The sequence below is a fragment of the Zalophus californianus genome, chromosome 12, assembly GCF_009762305.2.
Source record: "Zalophus californianus isolate mZalCal1 chromosome 12, mZalCal1.pri.v2, whole genome shotgun sequence".
NCBI classification, from domain to species: domain Eukaryota; kingdom Metazoa; phylum Chordata; class Mammalia; order Carnivora; family Otariidae; genus Zalophus; species Zalophus californianus.
Genome location: NC_045606.1, coordinates 28,055,524 through 28,071,874, shown reverse-complemented (window position 1 = coordinate 28,071,874; position 16,351 = coordinate 28,055,524). Strand labels below are relative to the sequence as shown.

The 16,351-nt window shown below is 38.4% G+C and overlaps 1 long non-coding RNA gene across 1 annotated transcript; it reads right to left on the bottom strand.

Annotated features, from left to right (window-relative positions):
- Positions 1-342: 342 nt before the first annotated feature.
- LOC113911869 lies at positions 343-8,549 on the bottom strand. Its single transcript, XR_003516610.1, has 3 exons — positions 8,397-8,549; positions 796-898; positions 343-519 (listed from the first exon to the last, which is right to left on the bottom strand). It is a non-coding gene; the product is annotated as an uncharacterized LOC113911869 (long non-coding RNA).
- Positions 8,550-16,351: the final 7,802 nt, after the last annotated feature.

Here is a 16,351-nt window from a genome sequence, read left to right as displayed (position 1 = left end):
CTGGCTTTGCACCTTAACAACAAATAGACTTCAAAAACATTTTATTAACCCAACAAACTACAACTCTAAATTGCATTTAATCTAGAGTTCTTTAATTTTCTATCTCCATTGTAGCTATATCAAATATTTTTGAGATGATGGAAAATAGTGACAGTGAAAGCAAAGTATGCAGATTTTTTCTCAATTATCTTAAATCCTATGGAAAATTGTGAAAAAACACTAAGCATCTACAAGAAATAGCTATATAAGTAATGCATATTCAGGTCTACTATATGAATATACTCAGTATATGTTATATACTAATGAGATTGAGAAATATTTTGTTTATAAATGCTTTATTTCCATCCATTTGGTTGATATACAAGAACCTGCCAATAGTAATTCATGTCAATAGCACAGCTACTGGGGGAAGGCATCTTCTTGGATGAAATGTGGGGCCTGGGCACAGAGAGCAAGTATCTGTGCTTCCACACTGCTAGTGAACTGCTGTGTCTTGATTAACTGGAGGTAGGTTAAGAGCTGGAGACAGAAAAATAAAACTGAGTTATCTGTCAGGGACAGGAGACAAGATGCTTGGAAACACAGAAATCAGGGTTATATTGTGAAACAGATGCAGCAAAATGAAAGTGAGACTGAACCCTAGTAGCTTATGTCAGATTGCACAAGGCAGATGAGATACAGGGAAGGTCAGAGGGAGGAGGAGGGGCAGAAGAAACTTGGGCTGAGGCTCAGAGACTGAAAGAATTTATAGGCAGATCATCAAAAGACAGCAGAGTATCTGGAAGGCTTGGATACCTGGCAGGATATAGTGGTGAATCCCCCACCAAGTCTGGTTCACATTAAGATGTGTGTTTCAACTTGTACACTTCCATTCTTGGCCAGGCAGGACAACCTGGACCTAGAATAGAGGTGAACACATGGCAATATTTTTATACCTTCTCCTAATGCTAGGTTCTGAAAAACAGACAACAAATCTACAAATAGCAGTAAGGTCAGAGACCAGGGACTGTTTTCTGTCTTTTCACTTTAACTGCTCAGTCCACTTTATTGTCAGTATATTTGATCTCTAAGGACCCTTTTTAACAGACAACACATCTCTTGGTTTTAGTTACGGCATTGAGAAAAGATATGGTTGGAGTCCAGTACATTGAACTGTTTCATGTGTCTTGGTTAAGGACTAATAACTACTTTGAATGAAAACTTTTATTTAACAGAATGATCTGGTTAACATTCTACAATATTGTAGCAAATCTAGTTTCATCATTTTTTGAAGACATTTTATGAACATGTAGTATGTGTCATGTATCATTATTGCATTCTGAAATGAAGAAGCTATGCACGGTCCTAGCCCTCTGAGATTTCAGGTTCAAGAGAGAAACATATCTGCAGACAAATGATCATAATAGCATGATAAAGCACTGTTAATGTAGATATTAACAAATGCTATGGAAATACTGAGGAGCAAGCTGATATTTACCTAAGATTTAGGAAAATATACTGCACTAAAAATAATAATCTTCAAAATCTTCCTATAAATTTCTCTTTTCTCTGCCCACCTGATTATTTGATATTGATGAATTAATTATTGATTGATACTGAATTTTGTTGCAGTAATTTGTTGGGAAGGTCATAATATGGCATTACAAACTGAGTGGCTTCAACTCTGGAAATTTATTTTCATTGTCTCACAGTTCTGGAGGCTAGACTTCTGAGATGAGGGTGTTCCACAGGGCCATGTTCCCTCTGAAGGTACTAGGGAAAGATCTGTTCCAGGCCTCTTTGCTAGATTTTGGTAGTTTCTTGGCTTGTGATAGCATAACTCCGGTCTTTGCATGGTGCTCTCCCTGTATATGTGACTCTGTGTCCAAATTTCTCCTTTTTATAAAGATACCAGTTGTGTTTAATTAGGGTCCCACCATACTCTAGTATGACCTCATCTTAACTAATTACGTCTGCACAATCCTATTTCCTAATAAAGCTACATTTTGAAGTACTAGGCATTACAATTTCTGAATTTGGAGGGGTCAATTCTACCCATAACATTTATCTCAACCTTGTTTATTTGATAAAAGGCCTGAGTTCCCTGCAAAGGTAGGATACTCTGAATCTGAACTTAGATGCTAACATTACCAGATGCATACAGACCCAGGTGTGCTTTCTGTACACTCTGGGCACTTGGGAAATATTGATAATAGGGTCTGCAAGTGACCTGGTGATTTGAATGATTTGTGTAAGAGAAATAGATGATTACAAGGTGTTCTAAGATCTAAGTCTAGAAAAAATTTCCCTACTAACAGCAAAGTTTGTATTGGATTTATACATTTTTTTATAAGGTCATTTTCATATTTTGCTGGAAGTTTTGTATGTTTTTCAGTTATACTAGGAATTGAGCAGATCTTCCATGGTTTCTTGCAAAAGAGAATCTGTGGTAATACAAAACTATTTGGTTAGATGTATTCAATCTGGAAGGAGTAAGAATAGGTTCACCACGGCTCTGTTTGGTTTGTCTGCCAGTAGGTGTTATATTGAAATGGTTAGAAAAGTGAGAGAGACAGATTGTTTTATTTATATAAAGAAGGATAAACTATGGTTACTCTACATAAGTGTTGGTAGATTACCAAAGAGTGATTGGCATATGCTAATAAGAAACCTATGTTTCATTGTGATTGATTTATCATATTAAAATATAGGGCATAAGCTTTGCATTACAGCAGAAGCCTGTTATACAGAACCTGGGAGGGGTCAGGGTTGATAAATAGGAAACTTGTAATTCTCACCACTTGACACAAGTGACACATTTTAAGAGGTGGCATAACCAATACTGAGATTAGTGTGTTGTTAAAAATTGAAGTCATGAAGTTTGTCTCACTGTTGGATAATGAAGTTTGTTGTTGTTGTTTTTTAAAAACAGAATTTGGGTACTTGGTGTTGGTATAGCTTCTGTCATTTCGGACTCATTGGTCTGAGAGTAAAAGATGAGAAATTTAAAATTAGCAGTAGCGATGACATAATCAAATTTGACATTTTCACAGAGAACATTACATCAAAGGAACACCTGTGGATACTCAAATCTTTAAAAGAAAAGTTTAAGAAAAAAGAGAGAGAGAGAGAGAGATTAGCCAGAAGAGAAGAGGTATAGGAAATTAAAATCCAGAGAAACAGCATAGATCCTGCTTAAGGATACACTATTAAGGATTCATGAACACTTGAGGAAAGTAAACTTAAAATGAAAGTAAGATGTTAGGGTTTGGGAAAAATGAAAGGCAAGTGATAAAAGCCTGAAAAAATGACTTTTAAGGATAATGTTTGGAACCAAAAAAAAAAAAAAAGCCAAAGTGATCCCCAAATGCATAATAAAACAACTCCCTTGAGATCAGCATATCAGAAATGCAAAATCCATTGGAGATTGAGTTGATCTATTAGACCACTTTGTTGGGAATGAAGCAATCCAAAGAGACTGCAAAGAATGCAAAGGAATTGAATGGGTGCTTTGTGCCTGGCCTTTCCTCCAGGATGATAAAGAAGTGTCTACCCCGGAGTTACTTTGTACAGAGAAGGAAGGTGAAGAACTGTCAGAGAAATCAAAACAAAGACCTGATTGAAAAAATATGAGAAATTAAGTGACCATAAATCACTAAGTTCAAATGGTCTTCATCTAAAACTTCTGAAGAAGTTAAAGAACGATGTAGCTAAGCTACCACCAAAAATGTATCAACACCTTCCATCAAAGAGGAGGGTGATGAATGCCCATCCATCCCTAAGAATAGTCCAGTGTTACTTGTAAGGTTAGGTTTTAATAAAAACCATGGTGTTGTCTAGAATTATTCATGCCTTAACAAAAAGAGTTTACTTTTTCCCCTGTGGAAAATATATATTTTAACAATTAGTTTAGTGTTTTTGGAGGATATTTCTCCACACATAGGCTTTCTTCCATTTTTATTTTGTTTTGTGTTGGTGGTGGTTGTTTATTTCTGAATGTGTTTCTGTACAAGTTTGCAACCTTGAACATTATTGAACATTACTTACTAGACACACGCTGATGGGTTTCCAAGGAGAGGATTGTAATCCAGTCTGAAATAACTCATGGCAACATTTGTTGGTTGTCAACTTGGTCTGGTTGATAAGCAATAACTTTATTGTTACAACATGTGGTGGGGTTTTAAATACTAAGCACCATGCTGAGAAGAGTACAATAAAACCTGTTTGGCAAACTTGATTACCCAAAGTAATGCATGCATCGACTTTGCTTGAGAATTTTCTCACATATTGGGAGAATTGTTATGTTTAAGTTAGAGCAATTCCATAATGCCCAAATTAACTCAAATTAATAAATGGCTTGTGAACATGTCAGAGTTTCTGGTGACAAATTTAGGGCCTCTCCTTAAAGACCAGGCATTGATTGCACAAGAGACTGCAGCTCTCTGTTTAATTCTTAGCAGGTGGGCACAGGCCAGGCCTTCCCAGCTTGCATCGCCAGTGAACCTCGAACATGACCTCTCTAAGGGAAGGAGGAGAATTCATTCGCCCTGTTTACTTTATACTAAAACTCTTTTTAGATAAAGGCTCCTAACTGTGCAGAATTGTTCTTAGTTAAGAGTGTGAGATGTGTGGCTTGACTGGTGTTTTTGACAGTCTCAGGAACAACTACAAAGCCTGATCACCATACCTAAGGAATAGGTTCATGTGATACACCTATTAAATCAAATGAGCTTCTTAATGGACTTTCCTAAAGAATGTGATATCTAAAAGGCAATTCACTTTGTTTTGCTAAAAGAGATTCAAGGCACACTCTCTTTACTCCCCCATTCTTGGAATTGCCAGTATAAGCCAGGATTATCTCTGTTTCAAAATTATGGCATGGTTCCTTAAAATATACATCTGTCCTCCAAAAGAAAAAAAATAAAACTTAACAAGGATAGAATATTGCATTAGGTGGTGGACAGGAGCACTGGTTCAGAGGATAGTCAGGTATTTGAAGACAGCATTGGATCTCAATCTTTTTTAGATCACTGACAACTTTGAGAGTCTAACAAAAAAAATATGGACACATTCATCAGAAAAATGTACATGGTATACATTTAGCAATGCAATTTCCAGTGGCTCATAGACCTGCCATAGCTGTGTTCAGATTAAGGACCCTGTTCAGATTAAGGACCATGGATCGGTTGATACATTGAGTACAATAAATTACTACTTATAACCCTCATTCTGTACAATGCCCTGTAATCCTCTTTGCTTCAGGGATGTTGCCTAGCCACACTGAAACATGTTGCCTACTTTTTCATCAAATGAAAGTAGAAGATGGTCTACATGTATGAGATGTATTGGAACCATTGTTACATTGATCATTAGGAAAACTAAATCTAACTCCCATTCTAACTGTAATTGCTGTAATGTACAGTTTTCTTAATTCTCTGAGCAATACTTTCTTTATCAATGAATTAAAGAGATTGGATTAGGTTTCCTCTAAGGTCCATTCCTGCTTAGAAAAGATATGACTACCTATATTTTTCAGGAAAAATTTCCTACTCTTATTGACTGCTCACTTAATAATAACAGAAGTCTTCTATCAGTTGAGAAAAATTCAGAAATGGTAGAATTATATGAAATTGGACATCTGGATGTTTAAAAAGAAAAATTTTAAGTTGTTTTTAAATTTATATTTTTACAAGTTTATGTATGTCTCTGTTTATGTCTGCCATTGGATTTTGTCTCTTTTTATTTCCTGTACGTAATCACAACACACACATATGTATATACAATATGTATATTATATGTATAATTTATTTTTGTGTGCATTAGTTTTTGAAATGTTACCTATTACGTGCTTAGTAGCAAATATAGAAAATATATCTTGGAAACTGAGTAAAATTTTCCAAAATTTTATAATTTGATCTTTATGATTTTTAGAAAAAATGAATTTCCTTCTTTTAAATTTATATTTAGTTAAGGAGGCAGAACATCCTGACCAGGAAAAGCCAAGCACTGATTTAAGCTGCCTAGTTCAAATGCTGAGTCTGTCCTCACTAACTCTATGACCTTGAGCCTTCTCCCCTGTAAACTGGCACAGGTAATAATAGTGCCTACTTTGTAGGGTGTTGGCAGAATTAGATGAGAGACGTACATCTTGGTAAAATCTTAGCTCACCAAATGTGGTCTATAAATGTTAACTGTTAAACAAACAAAAAAAGTCACAAAAAATAAAAAAATAAATAAATGTTAGTTATTAATCTACTTGATTTTTTTATTTACCAAAAGATATTTTAAAATGGGGGGTGTAAAACTAAAACTGTATTCACTTTAATTTCTTGGTTCCAAATAATATAAAAACTCCAATATACACATATACTTATGCCTCGGATAAAGAAAGTCCAAATCACTAATCTAAGGGTAGTGTGATCTTCTGGGTGTCAGGAACCTGGGCTCCCTCTGTGTTTTTCTCTAGTATTTTCAGCTTGCAGTTTTTACTACATTGTCCAAGGAGACTTCTCTAGCTCTGACCACCATGTCTGTATTTCTGCCACATGGGAGGAGGAAAGAATGGAGAAGGGTATCTTGCTGTTTTTTTAAGGACATTTCTCCTGCTTGTATCCTATGGGCCACAATGTAATCACAGGCCAGTCTTAGCTGCAGGTTTTATGCTAGGTGTTGTGTGCCTGTCTACACGTTGGGGTTCCAGGGCGTCTGGGTGGCTCAGTCAGTTCAGTATCCGACCCTTGGGTTCAGCTCGAGTCATGATCTCAGGGTCGTGAGATTGAGCCCCCTGTCAGCCTCCCTGCTGGGCACAGAGTCTGCTTGGGATTCTTTCCCTCTTCCTCTCCCCCGTGCTTTGTCCCTCCTCCTATCCCTCCCCTTGCTCGCGTGCTCTCTCTCTCTCTCCAAAATAAATAAATAAAATTTTAAAAATAGACACATCAATAAATAAAATTGGAGTTCCATTAATAAGGAAAAAGACAATGTATATTTGGAAACAATTTAGTGTTTTTGCCACAAAAAAACTAAATAGATTATTTTTAATAACCAAGATTGAACTAAATCCACATAAAATACAATATAGTTACTTCATGGTTTAGTGATAAGTAAGAACAGTCCTTAGTTTCCTCAACAGTCATTAATCCCTCTAATTATTTAATAACGTGAATTTTTTATTACTCCTTCCTCATTATTCCCTGCACTTACTGTATATAACTGAAATATTTCATCTCTTCAGGAAAATTTTCTTGTATCTCTTATCTTATTTATACACTTCTTCCCTGTAATTCGGTATCTTTCACATCATGCTCTAATCTTAGCACTTATGACACTGTAATCATTAGTTACATGCCTATATCCCTTATTAGAATATTCCTTGAGGGCAAACTCTACATCTGACATGTTTTTGTAACCTCAGCCCCTAGCACATTCCTGAAACATGGTACATTCAATCACTGCCTGTTGAAAAAAAATGAGTGGACTATGTGAGGTAATTTATGTGCCGCCACATGTAGAACACTAGTAATTGCTTGATGCACGCAAACTAGAAATCATCTATTAAGTATGCCACGTATATTTGCTTAAGCTACACTAGTAATGTAAGGGCCCTTTGAATTATTACTCTTATCTAATGTAACAAAAAAGATGAGCAGAGTAAAAATATCCCCCTTCCCTCCTCCTCTGCCCATCGGTCAGGAAGTGAGGAATATGAGAAGCCAGAGCCATGATTTCAATTTAGCGTGTGTGAAGACTAATGTCAAAATTCTGGCCCCATCTTTTGTAGCTGAAAGAGTGGACAAACAACTTCTTAGTTTTCAGCTTCTTTCTTATTCTGGACAGACCTGAGAGGTTCACTCTGAAATCATTGGTAAAGGAAAGGTATTGACACTCTTTTGACTTGACAGCCAAAATGAAGTACTGTCCCAGAAAAGAGCAGTTAAAAAAAAATATTTCTTACTCTTCTGGGTTCAAACTGTACTGTTTCTGAGAATGGAGTTTTGTCTTTAGAAGGGGTATGTGTGTGTGTGTGTGTGTGTGTCTTGGTTCTGCCATTACTACTTAGGTAAGTCTTGCCCTGGGTGCATGACATGAATTACCCATAATGTGCTAGAGAACTGAGTTGTCACAGGGACTGCACATCCAGGTCAACTCACTAAACACCGAACACATGACATTGACCGTCTAGTCTCAGGAAACAACATGCACAGAATGGTCTGGTGAAAACTCATGCCATGAACACACTTTTCTCTGCCCATTTACCCTTTTCTTTCTGTTCTTTTGGAGACCTTGAGCTCACATTACAAAACTGTCTCTCTAACGTCTCCCCAGTTTCCACACTCTTCTTTTTTAATTTTTTTTTTCTTTTAGAGCTTTTCCTTCCTCTCAAAACCATGGATCCTTCCTGTGTTGCAGCCCCACCTTACCCACAATCCCTCATCCTCATATGCGTAGTTCAGTCTTTGATGGCTGAACTGTGGGCCAACTTTCTGTCAGTGATGTAGTATTTCCTTTTAGGTGGGATGACGGACATCGCATGTTGCTCCACCATTCTTGTTGTCAGTCTCTTGCAACCTGAAGTACCAGGCCCAGACCTGCTATGGAACTCAGGCTTCACCAGCTCATAATGGCTCTGATGCTTTGATCTTGGAATCTTCCATTTTCCTTTGTTCCTTCCTCCACCACCAGATTTATTTTAAAAGCAAACCTCTTCGTGTCACATACTCATTGACAGTCAGCCCTATTCTGCCCTTCTAAGCTTTTCCTGGACCACAGAGAAGGAAAGCTGGGAATTACATTTCCCCCGCCTCTCTTGCCGGTCCGTTTCTGGTTCAGCTCCAAGAATGAGAAGAACTCATACAAAATTTGGAAGGCAAAGAAGGAGAAGACATTGTCCTCTGACAGTATTTGCAGACTGGGTCATAGGAATAAGTTTACAGCCAACTGGGGATTTGCCAAAAACTTTTCAGGAATCCCCCACCATAGGCAGTCCAGCCACTGGTTCTAGCTTTTTTGTGACTCCTGCACTCCCTGATTTCTTGGAGGGAGTCTTCTCGACTTTCATTTTTCCAGTCTTTCCCCCTTGTATAAGTCTCAATTTTGACTCCATAAAACTTGATCCTTTCAAAAATGCCTAAAATGTCCTTGACATTCCTGAAAAAAAGCCTTGATCCACAACTTGCTTAAGTTAAAAAATGTACAAGTGCTACTTGGACATATCAGAAACGGCAAAGGTAGTACATAGTTTACTAACATTTAGGAAACGCCATTTTGGGAATAGGGAAAATAAACAGGCAAAATTACTTTGGCTGTTGGGTAGATTTCAATGTGGATCAGACTTGAAGAGTTTATCACAATTCATGGACTGTTTGGGGTCTCAACCATCTGATGGCACCTGGAGCATTTCTCTGCTCTAACAAAAGAACAAAAACTCACATGCTTTCAGGGGGCAGCAAGTGGGAAAAATAAATAAAACCAGCAGGATATGACCAATGGAGAATAGCAGTTCTATGACAGTCTAGAGATTGCATACACACTTCTCTTCTTCTGAGGGATGAAGCCACTCCATGGTATCTAATTCTTTCCATGTAGAAATATGGATCCTGGATTTCTAACTTTTTCAATTTATTAGAAGACAAGAATTGAACTTTTTATCCAAAATCTCCAAAATTTAATTATTTGGCAATAAATTAAAAAAAAAAATTTCTGACCATTGTGTTTGCCCCCAAAGTACAGTTTGCCAGCCGTTTCCATAGGCTGACATTTTGTGACCTCTTGTCTAATTCAAATATGGAGAACTGGAGGAAAGGGAAAGGTCCTTAGTCAAAGTCAGTTTATATTAAAAAAGGATTAGGGGGGCGGAGCAAGATGCGGAGGAGTAGGAGACCTGGATTTCATCTGGTCTCAGGAATTCAGCTGAATAGGGATCAAACCATTCTGAACACCTACGAACTCAACAGGAGATCGAAGAAAAGAATAGCAACAACTCTCTGAACAGAAAAGTGATGACTTTCTGGAAGGTAGGACGTGCGGAGAAGTGAATCCGAGGCGATATTCGGGAGGATAGATGACGGGGGAGGGGGCCTCCGTCGGCCGCTTCTGGCAAGTGAGAGAGCCGCGGAGCACAAAATCGGAACTTTTAGAAGTCGGCTCCACTGAGGGACGTCGCTCCAGTGGCTAAGCTGGGGGTGGAAGCCTCGCAAGACAGTGTGGTCTCAGGACCCTCGGGGTCAGAGAGACCGGGGGTGCCTGAGTGTGGCAGAGCTCCCAGTTATTGGAGCAGGGAAGCTGGCTGCAGAGACGGAGCCGAGGTGTGGGCTCTCAGCTCGGGGTTGCCATAAACTGTGATCCACTGCACAGTCGGGCCACTGCTCCTCCAGTAGGGACCCAACAAGCGGCAGATCCGGGCAGACTCCCCTTCCTCCCCCAGGAGGAGCGGCGCGGGAGCACACCGCAGGGATCTGCTGGGTTTGGAGACTCCCCACGGGGTCGGGTGCCAGAGATAGAAACGCTCGGTCACAGGCCGGGTGAGCACAGAGTGCGGCCGGAGACTGGGGAGACGGGAGTGACTGCTTTTCTCTCGGGGCGCACTGAGGAGCGGGGCATCAAGGGCGGGGCAATTCCGCCTCTGGCAAAGACATTTGGGAACCACGGCAACAGGCCCCTCCCCCAGAAGGCCAGCACGAACAGCCAGCCAAGACCAAGTTTACCGATCAATGAGAACGGCAGAACTCCAGCGCTAGGTGAATACTGCACATAGAATTCATGGCTTTTTAACCATGATTCATTAGTCTTTCAAAGTTAATTTTTTTAACTGTTTTCTTTATTTTACTTTTTCTCTTTTTCAACCAACATCTTATCAATCCCTTTTTTAAAAAAAAACATTTCTTTTTTTCATTTTTAGAGTCATATTCTATCCCTTTATAGTAGTTACCCTTATTTTTGGCAGATATATATATGTTGTTCTCTCTTTAAAATTTTGAGAAACAGTTTCTTCTAACATATCAAAATATGCTCTAAATCTCTAGTGTATGGCTTTGTTCTAGTCTCCTGCCTGATCACATTCTCTCCCCCCCCTTTTTTTCTTTCTTTCTTTCCTTTTTTTTTAATCCTCTTCTTTCTTTTTTCAAACATCTTCTTATCAATTCCTTTTTTAAAATTTTTTATATTTTTCATCTTTACAGTCATCTTCCATCCCTTCATTATATCAACCCTTATTTTGTACCTATATAAGTCTTTCTTTCTTTAAAATTTTAGGAGGCACTTTTCTAACAGGCTAAAATACACCCAAAACTAGTATGTCGTACTGATCTATGCACCAGCCTGATCATATTTGATCACATTCTGTTTTTTTCTTTTGTTCTGTTTTTGTTTATTTTTATCTTTTTCTTTTTTTTTTTCCTCTTTCTTTTTTCTTTCTTTCCCTTTCTTTTCCCCTGGTTTCAGGTCTTTTCTGATTTGATTAAAATATATTTTCTGGGGTCATTCATAACCTGTTAGCTTTTTGTTCTCTCATTCATCTGTTATCCTCTGGACAAAATGACAAGATGAAAAAAATCACCTCAACAAAAAGAACAAGAGGTAGTACCATCTGCCAGGGACCTACTCAATAAGGACATTAGTGCAATGTTGGACCTAGAGTTCAGAATCATGACTTTAAAGATACCAGCTGGGCTTAAAAAAGCATGGAAGTTATTAGAGAAACCCTTTCTAGAGAAATAAAAGAACTAAAATCTAACCAAGTCAAAATCAAAAAGGCTATTAATGAGGTGCAATCAAAAATGGGGGCACTAACTGCTAGGATAAATGAGGCAGAAGAGAGAATCAGCGATGTAGAAGACCAAATGATGGAAAATAAAGAAGCTGAGAAAAAGAGAGATAAACAGCTACTGGATCACGAGGGCAGAATTTGAGAGATAAGCGATACGATAAGATGAAACAACATTAGAATAATTGGGATCCCAGAAGAAGAAGAAAGAGAGAGAGGGGCAGAAGGTATATTGGAGCAAATTATAGCAGAGAACTTCCCTAATGTGGGGAAGGAAACGGACATCAAAATCCAGGAGGCAGAGAACCCCTCCCAAAATCAATAAAAATAGGTCAACACCCCAACATCTAATAGTAAAACTTACAAGTCTCAGAGACAAAGAGAAAATCCTGAAAGCAGCTCGGGAGAAGAGATATGTAACCTATAATGGTAGAAACATTAGATTGGCAACAGACCTATCCACAGAGACCTGAAAGGACTGGCATGATATCTTCAGAGCACTAAACGAGAAAAATATGTAGCCAAGAATACTATATCCAGCTAGGCTGTCATTGAAAATAGAAGGAGATATAAAATCTATATAAAAATCTTCCAGGACAAACAAAAACTAAAGGAATTTCCCTCCAAGAAATATTGAAAGGGGTCCTCTAAGCAAAGAAAGAGCCTAAAACCAGCATTGACCAGAAAGGAATACAGACATATACAGTAACAGTCACTTTACAGGCAATACAATGGCACTAAATTCGTATCTTTCAATAGTTACCCTGAATGTAAATGGGCTAAATGCCCCAATCAAAAGACACAGGCTATCAGATTGGATTAAAAAACAAGACCCATCGATATGCTGTCTGCAAGAAACTCATTTTAGACCCAGAGACACCCCCACATTGAAAGTGAAGGGGTGGAAAACCATTTACCATGCTAATGGACACCAAAAGAAAGCTGGGGTGGCAATCCTTATATCAGACAAATTAGATTTTAAATCAAAGACTGTAATAAGAAATGAGGAAGGACACTATATCCTACTTAAAGGGTCTATCCAACAAGAAGATCTAACAATAGTAAATATCTATGCCCCTAACATGGGAGCAGCCAATTTTATAAGGCAATCAATACCAAAAGCAAAAAACACATTGACAACAATACAATAATACTGGGGGACTTTAACAACCCCCTGACTGAAATGGACAGATCATCTAAGCAAAAGATCAACAAGGAAATAAAGACTTTAAATGACACACTGGACCAAATGGTCTTCACAGACATATTCAGAACATTCCATCCCAAAGCAACGGAATACACATTCTTCTCTAGTGCCCATGGAACATTCTCCAGAATTGATCACATCCTAGGTCAAAAATCAGGTCTCAACCAGTACCAAAAGATTGGGATTATTCCCTGCATATTTTCAGACCACAATGCTTTGAAACTAGAACTCAATCACAAGAGGAAAGTCAGCAAGAACTCAAATACATTGAGGTAGCTAAAGAGCATCCTATAAAGAATGAATGGGTCAACCAGGAAATTAAAGAAGAATTAAAAAAATTCATGGAAACCAATGAAAATGAAAACACAACGGTTCAAAATCTTGGAGATGCAGCAAAGGCAGTCCTGAGGGGAAAGTATATAGCAATACAAGCCTTTCTCAAGAAACAAGAAAGGTCTCAAATACACAACCTAACCGTACACCTAAAGGAGCTAGAGAAAAAACAGCAAATAAAGCCTAAATCAAGCAGGAGAAGAGAAATAATCAAGATCAGAGCAGAAATCAATGAAATAGAAACCAAAAGAACAGTAAAACAGATCAACAAAACTAGGAGCTGATTCTTTGAAAGAATTAACAAGATTGATAAACCCCTGGCCAGACTTATCAAAAAGAAAAGAGAAACGACCCAAATCAACAAAATCATGAATGAAAGAGGAGAAATCACAACCAACACCAAAGAAATACAAACAATTATAAGAACGTATTATGAGCAACTCTATGCCAGCAAATTAGATAACCTGGAAGAAATGGATGCACTCCTAGAGATGTATCAACTACCAAAATTGACCCAGGAAGAAATAGAAAACCTGAACAGACCTATAACCACTAAGGAAATTGAAGCAGTCATCAAAAATCTCCCAAGAAACAAAAGCCCAGGGCCAGATGGCTTCCCAGGGGAATTCTACCAAACATTTCAAGAAGAATTAATACCTATTCTCCTGAAACTGTTCCAAAAAATAGAAATGGAAGGAAAACTTCCAAACTCATTTTATGAGACCACCATTACCTTGATCCCAAAACCAGAGAAAGACCCCATCAAAAAGGAGAATTACAGACCAATATCTTTGATGAACATGGACGCAAAAACTCTCACCAAAATCCTAGCCAATAGGATCCAACAGTACATGAAAAGGATTATTCACCATGACCAAGTGGGATTTATCCCTGGGCTGCAAGGTTGGTTCACCATCCACAAATCAATCAACGTGATAGAATACATTAACAAAAGAAAGAAGAAGAATCATATGATCCTCTCAATAGATGCAGAGAAAGCATTTGACAAAGTACAGCATCCTTTCTTGATCAAAACTCTTCAGAGTACAGGGATAGAGGGTACCTACCTCAATATCATGAAAGCCATCTATGAAAAACCTACAGCGAATATCATTCTCAATGGGGAAAAGCTGAGAGCTTTTCCCCTAAGGTCAGGAACGCGGCAGGGATGTCCACTAACACCACTGCTATTCAACATAGTATTAGAAGTCCTAGCCACAGCAATCAGACAACAAAAAGAAATCAAAAGCATCCAAATTGGCAAGGAAGAAGTCAAATTCTCACTCTTTGCAGATGATATGATACTTTATGTGGAAAACCCAAAAGACTCCACCCCAAAACTGCTAGAACTCATACAGGAAATCAGTAAAGTGGCAGGATATAAAATCAATGCACAGAAATCAGTGGCATTCCTATATACCAACAACAAGACAGAAGAGAGACAAATCAAGGAGTCGATCCCATTTACAATTGCACCCAAAACCATAAGATACCTAGGAATAAATCTAACCGAAGAGGCAAGGGATCTGTACTCAGAAAGCTGTAAAATACTCATGAAAGAAACGTTCCATGCTCATGGATTGGAAGAACAAACATTGTGAAGATGTCAATGCTACCTAGAGCAATATACACATTCAATGCAATCCCCATCAAAATACCATCCACTTTTTTCAAAGAAATGGAACCAATAATCCTAAAATTTGTATGGAACCAGAAGAGACCCCGAATACCCAGAGAAATTTTGAAAAAGAAAAGTAAAGCTGGCGGCATCACAATTCCGGACTTCCAGCTCTATTTCAAAGCTGTCATCATCAAGACAGTATGGTACTGGCACAAAAACAGACACATAGATCAGTGGAACAAAATAGAGAGCCCAGAAATGGACCCTCAACTCTATGGTCAACTAATCTTTGACAAAGCAGAAGAGAATGTCCAATGGAAAAAAGACAATCTCTTCCACAAATGGTTTTGGGAAAATTGGACAGCCACATGCAGAAGAATGAAACTGGAGCATTTTCTTACACCACACACAAAAATAGACTCCAAATGGTTGAAAGACCTAAACGTGAGACAGGAGTCCATCAAAATCCTAAAGGAGAACACAGGTAGCAACCTCTTCGACCTCAGCCGCAGCAACGTCTTACTAGAAACTTCACCAAAGGCAAGGGAAGCAAGGGCAAAAATGAACTCTTGGGACTTCATCAAGATAAAAAGCTTTTGCACAGCAAAAGAAACAGTCCACAAAACCAAAAGACAATCGAGAGAATGGGAGAAAATATTTGCAAATGACATATCAGATAAAGGGCTAGTATCCAAAATCTATAAAGAACTTCTCAAACTCAACACCCAAAGAACAAATAATGCAATCAAGAAATGGGCAGAAGACATGAACAGACATTTTTCCAAAGAAGACATCCAAATGGCCAACAGACACATGAAAAACTGCTCAACATCGCTCGGCCTCAGGGAACTCCAAATCAAAACCTCAAATAGATACCACCTCACACCAGTCAGAATGGCTAAAATTAACAAGTCAGGAAATGACAGATGTTGGCAGGGATGTGGAGAAAGGGGAACCCTCCTACACTGTTGGTGGGAATGCAAGCTGGTGCAGCCACTCTGGAAAACAGTATGGAGGTTCCTCAAACAGTTGAACATAGAGCTACCATATGATCCAGCAATTGCTCTACTGGGTATTTACCACAAAGATACAAATGTACGGATCCGAAGGGGTATGTGCACCCCAATGTTTATAGCAGCAATATCTACAATAGCCAAACTGTGGAAATAGCCAAGATGTCCATCGACAGATGAATGGATAAAGAAGATGTGGTTTATATACACAATGGAATGTTATGCAGCCATCAAAAGGAATAAGATCTTACCATTTGCAACGACGTGGATGGAACTGGAGGGTGTTATGCTGAGTGAAATAAGTCAATCAGAGAAAGACATGTATCATATGACCTCACTGATATGAGGAATTCTTAATCTCAGGAAACAAACTGAGTGTTGCTGGAGTGGTGGGAGAGTGGGAGGGTTGGGGTGGCTGGGTGATAGACATTGGGGAGGGT